The 21,650-nt window shown below is 48.1% G+C and overlaps 1 protein-coding gene across 8 annotated transcripts in view; it reads right to left on the bottom strand.

The window, feature by feature from the left end:
- The window catches only part of SLC8A1 (solute carrier family 8 member A1), a 131,476-nt gene extending 112,238 nt beyond the window's left edge, over nt 1–19,238 (bottom strand). For 6 of the 8 annotated variants that reach the window (XM_088052551.1, XM_088052556.1, XM_088052554.1 and 3 more), the window contains exons 1-3: nt 19,129–19,238; nt 4,914–5,017; nt 3,780–3,848 (exon numbers count right to left, since the gene is read on the bottom strand). The gene's annotated coding sequence lies outside the window, so the exon portion shown is untranslated. Of the gene's footprint in view, nt 1–2,491; nt 2,595–3,779; nt 3,849–4,913; nt 5,018–19,128 lie in introns of those variants that run through there. The other 2 variants (XM_088052553.1, XM_088052552.1) reach the window with 2 other exon arrangements.
- Nucleotides 19,239–21,650: the final 2,412 nt, after the last annotated feature.

The following is a 21,650-nucleotide window of genomic DNA, read 5'->3' as shown; positions in this document are numbered from 1 at the left end:
CTTTACCTATCTCAAACACAAGGTTAGCCACCCCTTCCTTCTCCTCAGATTCCCCCGTCTTCTCTGTCTCCTCAGGAGCTCTTTGCAGCACCAAATCTCACTTCTATTTGTAGCCAGGTTTCCTCAGGAAGCCAGGCACATGAAATCACAGTTTCCATGTCTGTCTGTCTGTTCACATCGCTCCCCCCTCTTTCCAATTTCAGCTGAAATCACCAGAGGGATAGAGATAACAACAAAAGCCAAGTTCCTCCAAGGTTCCTGAAGACAGCTGGAGATATACCACTCCCACCCTTGGCAAGGGAAAGCCCGGTCAGGGAGCTCAGCCCACAGTGGAGGCCAGAGCATCAAGAGCACAGCAGCCTGCACAGCCCCAGGTGCAGCCAGGATTTGCACAGCTGTGTGTCCAGGAGCTGGGAGCACCTGCAGATCCCAGCACTGTGAGCTTGGACAGAGCTCTGGGCTGCTCCCCGTGCCAGTCACAAGGAGAGCCACTGTCACTTGTGTTGTCTGTGACCAACCTGTTGGTTGGTCATCCAGTGATCTTGCGAGGCACTGGATCTATTACAGGATCTAAGTTTCATTAGGATGCTGGAGAACAGGGGCTTTTTTCCCAGCGAGCAATCAGGACTGTGTCCCCTCAAAGCCACAGCAGAAACCCAGATCTGTCCCATCTGTCCCAGATGCAACGCCAGAAAATCACAACCCTGACTGCCCTGAGCGTATCAGGACACTACAAAAGGCAGAGAAGTGGCTGTGCCTATACAGCATCATATAAGGTGCTGTAGAGACCCCCAAGAGCAAGGGCATGAACCAAAGTTTGTGCCGTGTTATGTGCAGCAGTGCCAGGAGAGAAGACCAGGTTCAGCCTGGACAGATACAGGACAATGAACATTTAAGTTTCAGGAGCCATTCACAGCCAAAAGAACACAAAAACCTTAGTGAAAGTGAGGGAAGGAGAAGCAAGCGAAGTTTCATCAGGTTAGAAGTGTGCTACTTTGTGCTGGCACTCAGGGATGCTGGACACAGAGAGTGTTCCAGCCTCCTCAGGTATCTGGAATGCAAAGATAGAGGAAGAGAGGAAGCTTTGACCAACGTGGCTCCTCAGCACTGACTTAGGAGTTGTTCACGTCAACAGAGCTAGTGGGGGCGTAAGAGGAGTCAGACAGCTTTCCTGGGAGTTGGTGGTGGGGGTTCATGGCTTGGCTGGCAGGTGATGGTCCTAGAAATGCTACATTATTGCCCTATTTGGACTAAACGTCTGTGCTGGACAAGGGGCAAAGCTGCTATTGAAGAGCCAATCAGAAGGAAAACGGGAGAAAGGAACAGCTAATAGACGCTCCCAAGGGATCACAAAAGCCTTTCTTTGATGATAGCCACGTCCCCAGCCAAAGCCATGCAGCACAGCTCTTTTTTTTCCCGGATGCCACCATCACATCAATATGCAAGCGTCCCAGCTTCCCTCTTCTAAACAAAAGCGCACCCCTTCTCTCTGCGACGATGACAAAAAGCACGTGAATTCTCAGGCAGGTGCCGGGGGAGCACACAGAGAACCCCAGCCCCTCTCAGCCTTCATTTCCATTGCTTGACTTGCGAATTTCTAACATCTGGGACTGGAGGAATTAACAGGTTCCTGCAAAGCGCAAGCGAAAAGGAGCCCTGAAAGCACACGCTCGCACCCACACGCCTGTGACCTTGTGATTTTACTACAGCTTTCATTTTCAGACTCCAGTCCTCCCTAGTGCTTGCTGCATTTCTGCAAGATTTTGGCAGTCGGCTCTCGCTTTGGAGACAGAGTGTGGAGTTGTTTTGCACGGCTCGGCGGGGTGCGGTGGGGGGGGAAAGCAACAAGGCTGTGAATAAAGAATTAAACTCAAGATGACGGAAGAGCCCCAGCCATGCTTCCACCTAGACAAAGCCTACGTGATGAGCGCTGCTTAATGCCAGCCCTCAATAAGGCACGCTGCTCGAGACGAAAATGGGAATTTCGGGGTGGCTGCAGGTGCCTCCGAGCACTCACCTCGGGCAGCGTTTCCAGGCAGGGGAACCAGCCCTGCCTGGAGGCACGCACAGCCCGCCAGGCGGAGGCACCGCGCCCCACCGCGCACGGGGGGATGCGCCCCAAAGCCCCCGGGGAAGGAGATCAGCCTCAGCCCCCTGCCCGACCCCACCTGCCCGGCAATGCCCGGCTCTCGGGCTACGGGAGGGGGAAGCGACTCCCCCGCCGCAGCCGCGCCTCCCGTCGCGACATGTCGCGATTGGCCGCCGGGGGAGGGCGGCGAGCCCCTTCGCCTGCCTCGGGGTGCCGCGGCTGGCTCGTAGAAAACATTCCCGGGCGTGTGCTGTGAGTGCGAGCATCCTACCCCCGCGGCCCCATCGGCTCCGGGTCCCCCGTGCCGCCCCCCCGCAGCCTCCCCCGGCGCTCGGATGGCGCTGGAGGAAGCAGCGTGGGGCTGGGCAGGGTCGGGGCGGGGGCGGTGGGTCGCGGTCCTACCTGGCGGGGTGCAGGAGCGGGGTGCAGGAGCGGGGCCGGCTCAGCAGCGGCGGGGCATCGCGGCGGGGCGGGCGGCGGAGCCCCGGTGCGCGGCTGCGGCGCGGCGGCGGGCGGGAGGGAGAGAGAGAGAGAGAGAGGGAGGGAGGGAGGGAGGGAGGGAGAAGGGAGGGAGAAGGGAGGGAGAAAGGAAGGGAGGGATGGATGGAGGGATGGATGGAGGGAGCGCGCGCACAAACGCGCCCCGGGGATGCGCTCAGCCGGCCCGCCCCGCAGGCAGCCTGCCCTCCCTCCGCATCCCTCCGCCGCCACGAGCGGGCAGCGAGAGACCCGCCGTCCCTCCTCCTGGGGAGCAGCTTCAGCCCTCCTCCGCCTCGTCCTAGCGCTGCTGGAAATATTTCCCGAATTCCTCCTCCGATCGAGGGACTTTGAAAGGCAGGGCTGGTTGCGGACCCACCCCCAGCAGCCCTGCCCTCCCTGCTTGGGGCAGTCCCCAGCCCTGTCCTGCCTGCCCCCTGCTCTGCCCGTCCTGCCCGGGACAGCTCCCATCCATGCCCTGCCTGCTCCCGGTCCTGCTCTGCCCTGCCCGGGACAGTCTCCATCCATGCCCTGCCTGCCTCCATCCCAGCCCAGCTCACCCCACCCCACTCTGGCCGGTCAGCTCCTGCACACATCCCCCCGGCCGACCTGCAGCCTGCCAGGGTGATCCTGAGCCCATTTGCACCCTTCAGGTGGGAGAGAGCCCTGGGAAGGACGGAAAGAAGGGAAATAGTGTGTGTCTGTGTGTGAGTGTGTGTGTACAAGGAGTACCTTGCTGTGTCTGTCCCCGTGCCCCACAGTGTTGCCCACGGCAGCTGTGGGGAGGCAGGAGGTCAAGAGCATCCCAAGGGGCTTGACGTTCACCCCCCTCTCATATCCTCAGAGTTGTGGCAGGGGTCAGCAGGGGACAGGGGGTGACAGGCAAGGAGCATGTGGGTCAGCTAGGACCCTCCCGGGAGCTGGCCTCACATCTGGGTCAGCCCCAGAACCCGCGGAGCCTCCTGTCCCCACAGCAGGGTCATCGTGCCCAGGGAGGTCCTGCAGGAAGGCAGCAGCCTGGCACAGAAGGACTTGCTGCACCTCAGGCTGACCAAAGTGTCCTTCCTGTGGGCAATTCCCGTTTCACCATGCCTGAATGACTCCTCCACCCTTCGCTGGCTCCAGCAAGGAGCAGATGAACCCATTGTCCCACCCTCCAGGCAAAACTCTGTGACTTTAGGAACTTAAAATAGGACCAGAGCTAATAACTCACACACTGGCTTGCAAGTACCCAGCGACCTTGACGAGCCCTCGGTGCCCAGATCCTCAGGTGCAACAAGAACTGTGGGGAAGCAGAGACATTGTTTTAGCTCCTGCACCCTCTCACACCCTCTCCCTCTTGTCGGCTCTGCCTGTAGCCTGTAATTTTGGTCACCGCTGGCAAGACAGCAACCCGGAATTTTACCTTTGAATTTCACTTGTGCTTTTCTTACTTGCTTTCAAAAAAAATTTTTTTTTTAAGATTTTTGCATCACCGTGCCCTTCAGCAGAGATGGAAAACTAAATTTCTCTGTTCAACATGAGGGCAATGTCACAAAATTCCTTTGCACTTGGTGATGAGCTGACCAAACAACAAGCCAGCTACTTATAATTAGTGTTGCAGCAGTTCTGGATATGATTTCTATAATATAAAAATTATATATGGATATATAATTTATATATGGATAAATATAAATTTATATATGGATATATTTTGGTCTCACTTTAAGAACTTATTGCCCATATATGGAATGAAAGGCATTTCCATATAAGAATTTGGTTTAGAAAAAAACATGATTTTGTGTCCAATAGCTAACTCCGATTTTCTGCCTCACCTCTTTTGATTTAAAACTCTTTAGAGGAGGCATAAGTTTGCATCTGGCCACGTGTGGTACTTTGATGGCACTCAATTCTCCCAGCAGGGCCATTGATATAAAGTGAGCACAGCTAAATGTGTACAGCTTGCACAGTGCTGTGATCAGGAGCTGAGGAGAGCTGTGCATGTGTATCAGAGGCATTTGGTTTGGCAGTGGCTGCAGGATGCAAGGCACTGCACAAGCTGGCACAGCAAAAGGATAGTGTGAGCAGGAAAAATTGGTGTGGCTGCAGCAAACACAATCCCCGCTGGTGCTTTTCGCCCTGCACACTGAAATCCAATCACTGCACCGTTAAGCATTGGAACCCAAATTTTAGTCATGGAGTTCTCCCTAAAACTCCCTAATTCCCTCAGTAATGTTGCTGACCTACTTCCCAGCTCTTTCTGTGAATACAGTACACAACTCTGGATCACCAAGACTGTGCTAATGGGCATCCACTGGTGAGCTGCCCTCTGAAGAGCCAGGCACACCCGCGGCTCCTCCAAACTCACCTCCCTTGGCAGCTCCCAGTGCGTGTTCCTGTCCCCAGAGCCTCCTGCTGACACCCTCAGAAAGGCTGCTTCAGCTGCGGGATTTTTGTGACATTCCGGGGGAGCTGAAGAAAACAAAGGGTTTGTCAGTGTTTGTGGTGATGCTCCTTAGTCCGTGAACCCTCTGTATCCACCCAGCCTTAATGGCACTGGGACAGAAAAGGTGAAGCAGCACTATCCCATCTGAACACGAGAGCAGCTTTCATCTGTCTGCCTCAGAAGTGACTGGCTAGGTAGAATATGGGGCTGGGAGGCTTGGAGAAGATGTGCCCCACTCCCTGGTCCCTGACACACCCCTTGCCAGGCACATTTAGACCTTCATTTCTTAGAGTCTCCAAGAGAAAGGTGGAGCTGGGCTCTGAAGCGTGGAAGTCAGGGAGTGGGAGAGGCAGAATTCAGTCGCTGAGAGGAGATGCTGTGTTCCAGGACTGCTCCCCTCTGCAGTGGCCATGGTTCACACTGCTTTTTCTCAGCCAAGCTAGCTGAAGTGGTGGCTGTGACAGAACGGAGCTCTGCATGGGCTGCGAAATCTGCTGGGCGAGCTGAGCAAACGCTCCTGAGCTCTGCCTGATGCTCTAGGCAAAAATGCAACAAGACTGCTCATGTCCTGACACAGCAAGATTTGTCACATGGCGTGGGCACATCCGTGCTTCAGCACTCCAGATTGCAGCCCGGACTGTGCTGGGAGAGGCAGTGGTTTGCTCCAGCTACCTCTACCTACCTGCCACTCTTTGCAGCCATGCAAGTGAACACCTACCACTGCAGCCATGCTTACAACCACTAATTACTCCTCTCAAAATCATGGAGATTCTCATGCCAGTAGTAGCGAATGGCTCATTCATTCCCTCATTCATTCATGCCCACCCACAGCTCTCTCCGACAGCAGCCTGCATCTCCCTGCGGTTGCTGGAGGAGGTTTCTGGGTATTGTCTGCATGTGCAGAGCACAAAGGCAATTCCTCCTGGCAAAGAATGGGGTTAGTGGGCTGTGGAGCCTCGAGCACAGGACAGAATGGTGCAGGCCCATTCTCTGAGCAGTGCCTTGTGAAAGAAGAACTGCTGCATGCTTTAGAGGAGGGGCACACAAAGCCTCAGGCACTTTTTGCTTGAAAAAATTCTGCCTTATATTCCCTGAGGGAGACAAGAGGTCGGGGCAATGCCCAGCTCAGCCAAAGCACGCTCATCTCTGAGGTGCTGTCCTACCACCCTTTCTGTCCCTCTTTGGAACATCTCCTCAATGGAATGCTTTGGTCTCAGATGATGCTGGAGGATAACCCGTGAGTCTGCTTTGGCTGGTTGTCTCCGGTCATGGTTTTCCTCGAGTCCCTCGGGAGATGCCAGAGAGGTCCTGCAGAAGCAGATGGGCTGTCACCTCTGCTTGCCATCCATCTGTCTTTGCTCCTCGCTGCAGCAGGCTTCAGCATGTGCTCCCTGAACATTCTCTGGCTCTCCTATGCATGTTCTTGGCAGAGACCTGGAGATCCCTGGAGAGTGATGTTTCTAAAAAAGATGCTTAGAAACATCTTTTTCCAGCGATTTGAGCACTTCCTTTCACTGACACCTTCAAACCAGCCTTTGCTGTTAGGAGGATAAATCGGGCATTTAGAAATGTGGCAGATGGAGTGGGACACAGCAGTGAGTAGGAAGGGCAATTTTGTGTGCTGGACATCAATATATTCCTTTTTGAGCTCTCTAGGCAGTGCCTCCTTAACTGTTTCCAAGTACCTGCTGCAGCCTGAGTCCCGATGAGCCCCTGGAGGTCCGACTGCATCACAGCCGTCCATCAGCCAGCCAGCGGGCTTGGAAGTGAAAGGTATCTTCTCCCCTGGAAAACTGAGAGTACAGCCTGCAGCCCAGGGAGGAGGCAGTGCTGGATGGAATGTTTTGGCACACCTGTGAAAGATGGGTAGCGTGTGCTTCTCTGCCACTGCCCTGCTCTGAGAGCCTGCAGAGGTGAACGGAGAAACCGAGCTTGTGCCGCTCTGGAGCTTCCCCCCCGGATATTTGCTCTGTGCTGTGTTTTATGCATGTTTAAACAATAAATCCAGAACACTAATTCATGAGCATAGCATTTAACAGCTTGGGAGAGAACTTTCCTGGAAGAAGCATCGACTGGCCAAATTTTGCAGAGCACTGCTTATGTGAAACAGACACAAAAGTATATTTGCACTGGAAACCACCTGCTTCATGGGGACTGAAAGAATGAGTAGCTAGAGGGGCTGGACTCGAATTTAGGAAGCTTGGAAATGGGGAGAGTTGCACATACTTTGCAAACATCTAGGCTGAAAAACAAGCCACACATTCTTCTCTTCAAATTCTGCTTCACAGCCATACTTTTCTTTCTGGGAGAAAAACCTGCTTTCTGGTCACCAGGCATGTACAGGAAAAATTCAATATGTGCACAGAATTACTTCAGCAGCTGGGCTTATTGTGAGAGATGTACAAGGTGCAAACTGTCTCCTCACTCTTCTCAAAGGGGTGGAAACAAAAAAAGCCTTCTGTCAGCTGTTCATTGTCTCACCAGCAGTGCATGCTGCAGCAGCATCTCACTTCCACCTCTCAGGCCAAAACCAGCTCCTAGCTGGAGTCACAGTCACTGGAAAATGAAGGACCAGATGTCCCCTGCTGAACTGGCTGTCCCTTAGCATCTTTTCCTCGCAAAGCCACGACACCGATGAAGCTTTGTTTTGCTGTTACAAGACTTCAGAACGCAGGGACTCAAAATGCAGATGCAAGGGTGACTGAAATGTGTTTCCCAGTGAAAGCCATAGCCCAGTGACTCTGCTGCTTCCCTGCAAAGGTCCATGGAAGTGCAGTGTGCCAGCCCCAGGGCAGCACTGCCATCAAATAGGCACTAGCACTCCCCAGCTGACACTCCAGCCCTCTTCACCACAATTCCAAGAGCTGGAAAAATTTTGGTTGAAAAAAATTGAAGAAACCCCTGCCTCCCCCCCTCCCAAGTCCAGAATTAAAAAGTAACAAATAACATTTTCTCTGGATTTGTCTTCTGCTTTTGGGCCCCAGAGTTTGGTGCTTTCCAATTTACTTGGCTACCAGAAGCAAGTTAAGAAACCATAAGAGTGCTGAAATAGTAATCACATGACTTCAGGAGCTGGGATTTCCTGAAAAACAGAAGTGCAATGTGGCACTGTCTGGGAGCTGTGTCCTGCAAGCTGGGGACTGTGAGGCTTCCTCAGCAGCTCTGGCCCTATTCCTCCTTTGATCCATGAGCAAGGTTCCCATAGTTACCAGTGGGAAGCACAAGGCAAATCAGATGTAGTGCATGGCTCTGGCTGTGGCCCCTGGTTGTGAAAGTAATTTGGCCTCCTCTGTATCATCTGTTTGCCAGCCTTCAGCAAGGCTGGGTATTCCAGGGAAAATAGCCTTTTTTGTTAAAAGTGAGATATGACTGGCCTCAGCTGCACAAAACACCATATTTATATTTTATTTATCTATTCTAGATCAAGAAAGCTGGTGGAACACCTTGCAAAGGCCAGACCCATTAGGTGAGGGGTTGTGCAATGATTTCTCCTAAAGGGAAATTTCCCTCACTGCAGTGGGCTCTAATCTGCTGTCCTTGGGGGTGGTCAGGAATGTTCCTTGACTCCTTGCTGCTTTGACTTCACCAACCTGTGCCTCAGCTCTGCTTTGTTTCACCTCCAAGTGGCCTTGCCTGGTGAGTGTCCCTCCAGCACGGAAGAGCTCTGCCAGAGATGAGTCCTGGGGACAGAGGAACATGTTGTCTGCTGTTATCAGTCAGTTTTAGGCCACAAGGACCCATGTGGCTGGAATTTCTGTGCTCCTTGGTCTTTCCAAGGCACCTTGCAGAAATCCCGTGCCCTTGCTCCTGGTTGACTTCTCCCCTGGGACAGCTGAGACTGCAGCAGGGTTCTTTTCCCAGTTTCCTTCTCCACAGCTTGGTCTGCTGGCCAGGGACTCACACTGGTGCACACACAGATCTTGCTGGTTTTGGGCACAGTTTGCTCTATTTCTTCTGTTCTCCTCTGAAGATGTATGAACCAAAAATGCTTATCCTCTCTGTGCTGCCTGCTCGAGCAGTACTGAGGCAGAAACCAATGCTGCATGCCCTAAAAGCAGGAATTGAAGCCCTGCATGTAAAGAGAATTTACCAAAGGAAAAAAAAAAAAAAAGGAAAAATAATCAAGAAAACCATATGTAACTTCCTGATTACTTACTGGTTAGGGGTTTGGGGCTTTGCTGGACACTGTGGAGATATGAAACTGCACCATTTGTAAGACTGGATTCTCCTTTCAAATTTTCATGCTGTCACATGCTAGTCTGCTTCCCCCTTGGAATTTCAAACATGGCCTGTTTAAAAGCTGCTCTGAGCTGAATATTTTTATCATGTCTTTCTGGATTGTGTGATGCTTTAAAATGATTGAAGATGCTTCCTTGCCACCTGCCTCATGGTTAGAGATCCCCAGGTCCCTTAAGGAAATCTTCTGCTCTCCTGGGAAGCTGTTCCCAGCTTCTCTGAAATCTGTTTTGGTTCTGAGGCTGCAGCACCAGTTTGCTGGTGTGCAGGCAGGTGTGTGTTTGGTAGGGCAGTGTCCTACAGGCCTGGTGGGAATACAGACTTGCCCTTTCCATTCAGCTCCCTCCTGTGTGCACCTCAGCCACTCAGAAACTTTCTGTTCCCTGCACCTCAAGATACCAGTGTGGAATTTTGGTAATAGTGGCAGGGCTGCTAAGAGTACCTGGATTTTATTTTCCAGTGGTAGATCCCAGAGTTAACAGCTGTATTTATATGACCAGTGACATTGGGAAAGCGAGCAAGGGCTGCAGAAGAAATAAGAGAAGTGAGAGGTCCCAAAGACACGTTTCAAGAGGAAACATTGCAAGAATGCAAACTGACAAGTCAAGGGGAGACATATATCCTTGCACATCTGAAAGAGTAGATGCTTTCCATTCCTGCTGTTGACATGATAAGAAGTCAGGGGGTTAAACTATAGGCAGGGGCACTGAAGTTTGGTGCAAGGAGAAACTTTCTGTAGCTATGAGTGAAATGGTGTAGGCAGGGTTGTCTGCAAAGAGGGAGAAGAGTGTATTTTATCATTGAAAGGTTTTAAGATCAGGACGAGCAAACCTCAGATCAGGTGTAGGTGACCTAGTTCTCAAGATCATTTCACCAGAAAAATGTATCTGAGAGACAAACAATCAGCAGATCTCCAGCACATCACAAAGAGAAAACCAAGGTTGTGATTAGGCTGAAAGGAAAGAAGACAGCCTTTAGGCTTTGGACAAAAATTTGGTGTTGCAGAAGAGTCAGAACATTGGAAATCAGGCCATTTTGGGAGAGTGTAGCGAAGTCTAGGTGGCAATACTATCCAATATCACACAACCTGGGAGCAGACTGACCTTCATTCCAGGCTGGCAGCCAATTTCCTGGGTGGATGAGCCATTTAGCTCATAGGACACCAGGGAAGAGAGCTGATTGCTGCTCTGGAGCCCATTGTATATCCCACTTGTGTTTTGCCCTGTCAGGGTTTGTTCCAGGCTGTTGTGGTTTAGGAATGGTATTCCCCAGTTTAATACTCCCACTAAAACCACGCACTGCTCCCACTCCCTGCTCCAACTGGAGGCACAAAAGGCAAAGATCATGGGCTGATGAGAACAATTTACTGGAAACAGCAGAGAGAAAAGAAAATGAACAGTAACAGCAACAATATTAATTTCAAAAGTGTACTAAAGACAGAGAGAGTGATTCACATGCCAATATGCTCACGGGAGAGCCATTTTTTGCATAGGCAGATAGTGTTAGAACAACACTAATTGTTTTAAACTAAAAGAGAAGATATTTAGATTAGATGCTAATAAAAAATTCTTTACTGTGAGGGTGGTGAGGCACTGGAACAGATTGCCCAGAGAAGCTGTGGATGCCCCATCCTTGGAAGTGTTCCTGGCCAGGTTGGATGGGGATTGGAGCTAACTGTTCTTGAGGAAGGCATCCCTACCCAGAGCAGGGGGGCTGGAACTGGATGATCTTTAAGCTCCCTTCTAACCCAAACCATGCTCTGATTCTATGATTCTGTGAAAGTAACATCTTTGGCTAGCCCTGACTTATGACTCTCTAACAACATGAAATAAAGGTATGAAAAGCTACCAGAACCTGCAGGTTGGAAGAGGAGGGGTGATGTACATGCAGCTGGTCAGTAGCTACACTGACTAGACAGCAGCAGGAAAGAGAAACATTGCTGATAACAAAGGCAGGGTATCAGCTTGGTCACTGGCTTGTCTGGGGGAGAGGGACTGGATAAAGAAGGAGAACCTGTGAAGAAAAAAAGAGGCAAAACCAAAACATAAGGTAAAGCAAGTGACACAGTCAGGACTGATCTGGGGCCGTCGGTCAGCTGAATAAATTATGGCAACGTGACAAATGAGCAACACAGGTGTGAGGCTGTCCAGGAGTCAGTCAGGTCACAAACATCTGCCACAACCAGCGCCCCCCCAGCTCCTCAAAGAGCCTGGCTCAGCACAGGGCCTCCCTGCAGATGGCTTTGTGTGGCAAAGACCCTGCTGAAGTGTCTGCATAAGACACTGCCACGAAGGAAGGGACGCGCGTCAAATGACATCCGCGCCAAAGACAAGAAATGAAGTTACAGCTCGGGATGAAGACAAGGCATCTGTGCTGGCGAAACATCAACTTTATTAAGGTTAAAGCCTTCAAACTTGTCTTGCTCTGTGATTTTCCATTAGCTGTGTACATCAAGGCACGTTTCAAGATAATCAGACTGTTTCAAAGAGACGAATGTTAAAATTTGGCATGTTCTTATCAACCGGGACAGAAAATGTCTAGAAAACATCAGTAGTGGCACAGCTTGTAATGCCTACAAACTTGTCTTGTTTTGTAGCACTCTTCTAGGTCTGTGCCTCAAAGCATCCTCAAAGTGGTCTGCCTGGTTAGTTTTAGGGTCAGAACATTGAAATTAAGGGTAAAAGGCTGAATACTTTTTTAGTGCATTATTGTGGAGGTACATTTAACACCTTCAGGCCCTTTCCAGGTACATATGAAGAAAGTGCACATATACACAGACTTGTCTTAGCCTCTAAAAATGCAAGGACACTCGCCAAATGGATCCTCAGGTGGGTCTTTGGTGATTTATTTTGGAGTTTTTAAGAATCTAGAAAGGGTCTGACTAATTTTTCTAAAATAGTAATGATTTGTCCTGAATCTTAACTGATGATTGATAGCTCAACAGACAAATCGTTGCCCACGAAGCAGATTTTCAGTGGCAAGCAGTACAAAGATTTTTCTTAGACAACAAAAGGCTCACATCCTGCACACGCTGCTCTCCTCCACATGATCCCCATACACATCTCCATGGTCCATGTACACACTCACAGCAGAGGACCTTCAAGATTAACTCTTTTGTCAAGATAATTTTGGACACATGTCACACTTCAGGGGAAGGGTGAGGTTATCAGCAAGGCTCTAAAAAGCTCTAAGTGTCAGTTACTCTTGCTCTCAAAATTTCACTTCTGATCAAATCAACTCAAGCCAAAAGGCAAATCTCTCAGTTAACAAGAAAGATGCTTTGTGGAGCATCTCTTTTCCACAACCAGTGGCTAAAAAAGTAGGATCACAGAACGTTTTAGGCTGAAAAAGGCCTCTAGGATCATGGGTCCTGTTGTCAACCTAACGCACCAAAGTCCACCACAAAACCACATCCCCAACCTCCACGTCCACACATCTTTTCAATACCTCCAGGAATGGTGATCCCACCATTTCCTAAAGAAATAAACAGGACTTGTCCCAATACTGGGGCCTGAGGAACACCCCTAGTGATGAAACTTTTTAATGTGTTCATTTTCCAAGCAGCGCTATGGGCTAAGTCCGGGATAGAACATGGCAGGAGCACAAGGATACACTGTGGTGCTGGGCCTTGTGTTAAACCTCTGAGTAGCCAGAGAGCGAAGTGAGGACACCTCTCACAGCTGCATGTCTCTCTTTTTGCAGTATTCTTCTCATGAATTAAAGCTACCAAGGAGATTTGGAAAACACACTAGGATTCCACAAAGAATTGGTTCATCAGCAACTTGGAAAAACATGCATAAGAGGTAAATGCTAGAAGTTAAGCTTATCTCCTTGGTCAGGATATGGCTTCTGCCCTGTGCATGTGGTTTACATCTGCAAGATGTCATAGCAGGCATCAGAGCAGCAGTAAACATCACTACTGTGGACACTCAATAAAAATGGGGACCTGCTTATCCAGATAAAGATAGGGCAATCCACAACATCTGTCTTGCTCCCAAACTGGGTGTTTTTCCTGGACAGATAATGCTTTCAGAACTTCAGCTTCAAGTAGCTGTGTTCTAGATCTGTGAGTTCATCTTGAAATAATAGCTGGCAGCCCGAAGTGATGTAACATTTAGCATGCTTTAAAGGACCATATGGAATAAGTTACACTGGAGTAAAACAAACACCAGTCTCTCACATCCAGTGTTATTGTTAACAACTTAACTGGGCTGTGTGTATTTTTCAGCAGCAAGGATGACTCACTAAATAACAGGATAATACCATGGATCACTAGCATGTTGTGGTCTGTGGCCACAGGAAGGGTTTACTTTTATTGTGTACATGTTGGCAGTCTCAGCACAGCAGCAGCAAATCCAGAAGTTTATTGCTGCGTCTAGGGCAGAAGCATAAGATCTCTGCTTGGAGCCTTTCCTTAAGCCAAAAAAATAACATGGGATAATTCTCCCATCATGCTTGCCAGGCTGCAGCAAAAGCAGCGAGCTGGGAATTAGAGGCTGGGAAAGTAGTTGTCACCTTGGATTTGCTTCCTTTCTCCAGTGTGGGGATATGGCAAATGCTAATGCTGGGAGGGGGCTCTTTCAAAGAGATCCCTGTTCCCACAAAGAGATCTTTCAAAGGATCCCTGTTCCCACACTGAAGCCTGGATGCATGGTTCCCTCTTTTAGAAATAGGTGTCAAATCAAGCAGGTTTGGAAGGGTGAAGAGGTTGTAGGGCAAGAGATACATTCATCCATCAAGCCCCAGGCCCCTGCAGAAATCCTGAGGGTGGTGAAGGATGCCTTAGGTGGACTGGGGATGACCCATCAGCTGCTTCATGACTCCTCAGGCTTTTCTGCCTGAGGCTGAAAGCATGCCCAAATCACTGTGGGCCAGGCCCCTTCATCACCTCCACTGAGCTCATGTGCTGTCTTTGCTTCCTAAGGCTTGTTGAGATGTGAGATTTCCCTGTAGCCTGGGAGACCTTGGTGTCTGCAGGGGTGTAGTAGCCAGAAGAGGACATGGTTGGGACAGGAAGGTTGTTTGGTACCCCCTCACATCGTTGCCCACAGCAGGGGGAAGGGGTTCCTCCTGATGGAGAAAATGTGGCTGAGGGTGCCATCAGATACTACTGTTACCAGGGGGGTGGTTCTGTGTGAATTGTTTATTTTCATTATCTCCTCTGACATTCAGTATTATTGCTGCTACTGTTCATTTTCTTATCCCACTGCTGTCTCCAGTGAATTGCTCCTACCTCAACCCGTGATCTTTGCCTTTTGTGCCTCCAGTTGGAGGGGAGAGGGAGCTGCACAGCCTGATTTCGGTGGCTGTGTTGAACTGGGAGCACCATTCCTAAACCACAACAGGGGAGCATTTCCTGTGCCGTGTCCAAGACAGACTCAAGGAAACCTTTGCCTGGGGGGACACAGAAAGGCAGCAAGAGTTTTGCAGGCCCCATTCCTGCACTTTCCACTTTTAGTAATTTTTACGTTTTCTTCTGTTTTCCTGCTTTTGCTCATATAAGAGGGTAAAGAACTCCAAATTGATGTTCCAGTGAAAGAAGAAACATCTTTCTGGAAGAGCAGGAAACTATGTGTGGTGGTGTCATGCAGGGTTAGTCTGCAACCTCCAGGGCACACTGTGGTCTGTGGGGTAACCTGGGAATTGCCACAGGGACAAAACTTCTGGTGAAACTCATCCTGAGCAGAGCTTGAAAGCCCTGGGGGACTGATGGCAGTAAAAGGATTTTATATAGTGTTCAGTGCACTTTATTCTCATGGGGATTAAAGCAACCCAAGGGCTGAATCTCCTGCCTGGCAGGGGAAAATCTATACCTGAGCAGCTCTCTGTGGCAGAAGTTTCTGAGCATTTGTCCTTTTTGGTTATTTAGAGATAAGTCATTAATCATTGTTAAGCTGAGTGGAATCCAAACTAGTCTTCCCACTGTACCTTTATCCAATACTCACATCTTGCAGAATACCAATTCTGTTAGCATTTTCCTTCTCCTGTGACCACCTCTCTCCATAAATAAGCAGATGTGAAATTCTCCAGAGTGAAATGTTGCCCTCTTCTCTTCTCTTCTCTTCTCTTCTCTTCTCTTCTCTTCTCTTCTCTTCTCTTCTCTTCTCTTCTCTTCTCTTCTCTTCTCTTCTCTTCTCTTCTCTTCTCTTCTCTTCTCTTCTCTTCTCTTCTCTTCTCTTCTCTTCTCTTCCCTTCTCTTCTCTTCTCTTCTCTTTCTTCTCTTCTCTTCTCTTCTCTTCTCTTCTCTTCTCTTCTCTTCTCTTCTCTTCTCTTCTCTTCTCTTCTCTTCTCTTCTCTTCTCTTCTCTTCTCTTCTCTTCTCTTCTCTTCTCTTCTCTTCTCTTCTCTTCTCTTCTCTTCTCTTCTCTTCTCTTCTCTTCTCTTCCCTCTCTTCTCCCTCTCTCCCTCTCTCCCTCTCCTCCTGTCTCTGGAAAAGACTCAGCTAGAGACATCACAAACTGAAACCTGCATTTCATGATAACAACGTCAGAGTTCAGCATTCCAAGGATTTGGGAAAGATCCTAAAAACAAACATCTCAAACTCAAGAGGAAGTTCAGCATTAAATATAAGAGAAATCTAAATATGTTGAAGAATGGAAATCAAAATAACTTCAGCTTTGCCCTGCAGTGACCCCATGGAATAAGAATACTATTATGATTAGATAACAGCGACAATTGGAGCCCTAAATAGGAATAAACTGAGTTTTGAAGGCCTCCAGGTTTACTGTATTGTTGCTATGTTTTTTCCCTATGTGTTGCCAGAATAATAGTGAGTTCCCCAAAGGATCAACTCCAGAATGAATGTCCACTCATAAATTCCCTGCTTTGCTTGTAAATTGTCAGAAAACACCACCACTACTTAAAGCTGTCATGTTGCCTCTTCCTGTAAGAATAGGAAGATGATGTTTTTGCAAGAAAACCAAAGAAGAGAGCTGGACATTTTCAGATTTTTTGGAAGAGGCCTCAATTCCTGGGCCAAATCAATTAGCAAATGGATCTGCAGGTTTCTAGGCTGGGAGCAGGCAGAGCCATTGCACAAAGCCCATTTTGCTAGGACATAGGCAATAATGTGTGTCTGGCCAAAGAAGCGGATCGCTCTGTGAGAGTGTCCTCAGAATCTGCTCCAACCTTCTGACTTCCTAGAGAAAAGACAGATGGTGTCCAAACACCATCCTTCAGGAATAACCGTAAAAACATTGAGGTGTCTGGAGGAGGAGAATATGCATTGGCCTTTCTTCAAGTCAGAGCCAGCAAAATCTTTACTGAGCAAAGTCAGGGTGTTGCTCTCCTCTCTGATTTCTCTTTTGGGATGCTCTCTCCTTGGGAGCCACAAAGGTGGCTTTGCCTTTGCACACAGAAGTCTGAATTCAGTCTTTCTTCAGAGGTGTTGTCTGAAACCCAAGTGTGTTTGGCTTTGCTTTTTTATGCCAATAAGGTTCAGGAGCACCAGCCACCGGTGCATCTGGAAGTCCTGTGTGCCTTGGCTCCTTTTAGGAGACACAGAACATATTCCTGCTCCCTCCAAGTGCCACCAGGGCGAGGACGGCTTTATCCTTGCCAAAGGCCTGCAGGAATAGGCACGGAGCTCAGCTTTGCCCTCCATCCTTCACTCTGGTGTGTGTCCTGCCCCGACTGGGCTCGGCAGCCTCGCTGAGGCTGATTTTGAGAAAGAGCAGAGCTCCCCTTCCCCCTCTCCTGCCTGCACTCTGGCAGAGAACGGAGCGTGGGAGGACCTCGCGGCGGATGCTCGGAGACTGCAGCACTCATAATGACTAGTCACTTATAAAAGATGTTAGTGATACTATCACTGATGCTTTATGTGGCTCTTTATATTCGTGGCTGGGGTCTCTGGATGAGATCCCGTCCTCTCTGTGCAAGGGGCAGAACAAATCCCAGCGGTACCAGTGGCTAATCAATGGTAAATATTAACAACAGCCAGCACACTGATAATAGCAATAAATATTAGTGATAACACGGCCTGCCTGAAAACGCTCCTGATAGAGGCAGGGGGGCACAAAGGGCAGTCTGCCTTGGGGCTGGCAACCAAGAGATGACTCATGCCACCAGGGCTTTGTCTACCAGGCCTCGCTGCCCCAGGCCCTGGACCAAATGGAAATAGCAAATTAAATAAGTCCCAGCTTTTCCAGCTCCATCCTGCCATCCTCTTCCTGGCCTGCCCAGCACAGCTGTTGGGAAATGCCTTGCTGAGGGACCACATGTATCAGCTTGTCTTTGTGTCTCTTGGGGAAAGGAAAGCTCACAATCTGGAGGGGATGGGGGGAGAAAGAGATAAAACTGAAGAAGAATTTTCATATATCAGCAGGTTCACAGCAACCTATAAACCAGGACCATATCCAGTAGAAAATGGAAGCAATCTGAGTAAGAGTGAAACGCAGAAATGTTATTTCATAGCATTAGCAGCTAAAAGGTTTATTTGTTAGTGACTCACTACCGATTTGTAAGCTATCTATTGACCCCAATTATTGAAAGATTGATTTCTGTGCTAGAATTCCATTCCTAGGCAGGTGGCATGTGTTTAAAAGGTACCTCTCAAAAAGAATCAAAGCTTGCCCAGCACAGACAAAAGGAACCGGACAAAGATGTGCGTTTCAGGGAGGGTGAAAACTGAGGAAAGTGGGAATATCTGTGGAGAGGCTGACAAAATCAGGGAAGATGAGGGCATTGGCCCTTTCAGCTGCAGGCTCTGCTGTGGGGTTACAAGCAAACACTTCCATTATGTCTTCTTATGTAAGGACAAGGGAAAGCATTTTCATTCATGAATGGAAATGTTTATGACATTTGTGGTCAAGTGATTTCCCTTTACGATCATCCTTCACATCTCTGGAAATCTCCTACAATTTCAATCATACTCCTGATATTATTTTCAGTTCTTTCTGTATAATTTCACTTCACCTGCTCTGATGTTTTTTTTTTCCAGTCTATTAACCGCCTGAAAAATGACAAAGCTTTACCCAGAACTTTGCAGTGGGACTATGAATACAATATTATAACACCTGAACACATGAACTGTTAACTCAGAGCCATTCACCAGCATTTAAAGAAAAATCTCATGTTTAACTGTACCACCATATACCAACCAGATTTTAAGCCAAGGCTATAAAAAGCTTTTTTGTGTTCTCTTTAACAAAACTCTTGGTGAAGAAAGCCTCTCTGCCAAGGCTATACTCTGTTTTTGTGACAGTGCCCAATTCCCAGAGCTGACACATTTCTCTGCTAGTTTGGAGGAGACCTATTACTTCAGTACTTTTGGAAATATTCACAACAGCACACAGCTGTTTTCGCTGGAGCTGACTTTCACAACACTGCAATGGCAGTTAAAACTGTACCAAAAATCCTTGCACAGGATGTAATCAACCTCAAATCTACAGAGAAACGTTGGGAAACTGCCTTCAAGTGCCAAGAAAAACAACAGTCGTTTACAATGAGCTCTTCCTAATGTCCAGTCAGCTCAACCCAAGTGAAACATGTTTCTCAAAACGAAAGTAGCACAGGGCAGGAAAGAAAAAGCCCTTGACTTTTTAAATTGATTTTTTTTTTAATGAATTTTTCTAAATAGAAACACAGAGACTCTGACACTGGCAGCCACCACTGATCCTTCCTGCCCACTGAAGCTCTATCATCTCCCAGTCTGTAAATCCACTCCTTGCGTGATAAAACTCTTGTTTTCCAACATTTTCCTCTTGCCTCCTTCAGACACTTGGAAAGTTCCTGTCCCTCCAGCGGCAAGGCTGTTATATGTCATGTTTCCTTCTCAGAGAGCTTAACCATTATCCAGCTATTGGAGCCATCCCATTGCCCCGGATTTACGGCTTTTCCCAGGATGTCAGTCCAACCAAATCCCCAGGTGTTCCCAAGAAACTCCTGAGTTGCTTTTCACTTACCCCAGCCGAGGCTCAGCAGTTGTGGGTAATGCAGAATGGAAAAAAGCCCTCATATGATAGTGTCTCTATATTTACCAGAAAGAAAGGAGCTGGGGTGCTTGTCCTTTAAGTGTCTCTAAAGATGGTTTGCATAGCTGGATCTCAGCTTATCTATGCTTTTCTGCTTTTGCTTCCATACATGGATCTGTTCCCAACAGTAACTCCAAGCTGTCGAAAAGAAGCTATCTGGCAGCTTTCAGCTTCATCTGACACGTAAATGAGCGTGAATAAATAATTACCTTTTCTGCCTTTTTTTTTTTTTTTTTTGCACCTCAGGACACCTTTTCTTTTTCTTCCTTCTCCCCAGATTAACGTTTTGCTGTTTTTCCCAAAGTAATTCCTAGGGGAATGCAAACAGAAATGACCCAGGCAGATTTTTTTTTTCTCTCCCTTTCCCTCAGGCTCACATAATTTTATTTTCATAAATATCTTTTTTTTTTTTTTTTTTTTTTCCATTTGCTTTCCTTATAGGTCAGAGTTTTGCATGTTTGCTACTTGGAATCATGTCAAAGCAATATACATCATGTCTGTAGCAAAGGAAGGTTAAAAGTCAAATTTTTGGAGAGAGAGAGAATACAGCTGAGCCACGTGACTGCTCCCAGATTAGCAGCAGTAGCAGGAGTAAGCATTCCTCTGATATTACAGTAGCCACCGTGGGACATGCCTGAAACACTGGAGAGAGAAGCTGCAGTTTGGAAGCCTCCTGCAGATCTATTTATGAATAAATCGCTCCTTGCTCTTTTCCCTATCTTTCTAGGTGCTTTCCTACTTCCTAGGTTTCAGTTTCAGAAAGAACTGAAAAAGAACAAAAGTGGGTGGCAGCCCTGTGGCACAGGTCAGGAAAGAAGTCATATAATTACCCTTAACTCTGCCCTTTGGAATCTTTGTTGTGCAAATGGAAATGTTAAGGGCTCCAGTGGAAGGGGAACACTAAATAGATGTCTTTATTATTGTTTGTTATAGTGGCAGCTGGGAGTAAAAGAGATGTTAGTGAGCTAATCAATTGCTTCATACTGGGCTCTCTGGATGAAAGAAAACTGGTGGAAGGCATATTCAGAGAGATTTAAGATATCTAAGACTGAATGTAGATGTCCCTATTCAGGCACTTGCATGGAAAATGGCATCTTCAAACGTGGTGGCTTTGATTCATTGCAGGAGATGGAAATTCCTTGTATATTCCCACACACCAATGACCTTGACTGTTTGAGATTTTTCCTAAACATCTGTTGAACACCAGGCGGAAGAGAAGTTTTTAAAAGAGCTCACCAGCTCCACCTTTACAATTAATGCTAAAATACATTTTCTACGTTAACAAATTGCCCGATTACAAATGCTGCTTCAAGTGGCATATTTGACTCCTGCTGTTTGCTGTCTCGGAGACTGGAGGGAATGTGAGTGGGAGTGTGTGTATAAATGGGGGCCTGGGGAGATTTCCAGCATCTCCCCAGCATCCAGAGCAGGCAGCCTCCCTGGGGGCACATCCCAGAGCAAGCTGAAGGCCAATGGAATCATGCAGCAGGCAGCAAAAGGAATCTTTTGGAAAAGATTAGGAGTTACGAAGGGGGCCCTCCAGTTTTCAGTACACTGGGCAAATGTCTGCACCATGTACAACCTCCTGTTGTTTGGGGTTGTGGAGAGGAACGAGATGAGAAAAATTCCCTCTGGAAATTTGCCCTGGAGTTTCTCCAGCCTTTCAAGAGCAAGAGCCAAGCTCATCCTAGGAAGGTGCTTGAGTAGGAATATCACCATTGCATGTTACGCACCTGGTGACTCAGGAGGTCTGTGCTCTAATGCAAATGAGAATATGATTCAGAAAAGCGTTTAAATTCCTGCTTAATTTTGAATATTGAATAATGCTTTTGACTCCCCTGGGGTTACTCATGTGATTTTCATTCTATGCTTTACTAGGTTGCCCAGATATGGACATGAAGCTGCCATGAAGGAGCATGAAAAATAAACAAGGTTTGGCACTCTCTTGTGAGTGTATTTGCCTCTCTCTAACGTCTTGACTTTAGGTATTGCTCCTAGGAGGTCTAAGGACCAACAAAAATGGGCTAAGATGAGAAAAACCTCAATTCATCGCATGCGTCCTCCTTTCCATGAGGGAAATGTTGAAAACCACAGGTGCCCGTGGTTTTCAGTGCCAAAGAAAAACCTAGGTGGCTTTGAGAATAACAGGACAAAGCTGCACTCAGAATTTCAGTAGCTACAAGGACAAGGGTGTAGCTGTTTTCTGGCTTTGATCTGCCTTTTGGCACAGTGGCCATGTGTCACTCTCTAGATGGGTGACACCACCCTCTTTAAACTCTGCTCCCCACAGAGAGAGGCCAAAGAGCTTCTCAGATTTTCCATCGAGAGGTTTTTCCATTCTTCCCTGCTGGGAGAGGTGAAGTTTGTATCAGGGTGATGATAAGGTGAAAGGCATTTTCCTGAAGCAAAAGAAAGAGCAGACAGCAGTGTTGCCAAGCACCGAGAGGGCCACA

Source organism: Pseudopodoces humilis, chromosome 3 (assembly GCF_049639895.1).
Source record: "Pseudopodoces humilis isolate 2021_Gansu_Grassland_sample_001 chromosome 3, ASM4963989v1, whole genome shotgun sequence".
Lineage (NCBI taxonomy): Eukaryota > Metazoa > Chordata > Aves > Passeriformes > Paridae > Pseudopodoces > Pseudopodoces humilis.
This window is presented reverse-complemented; position numbering and strand designations above follow the sequence as displayed.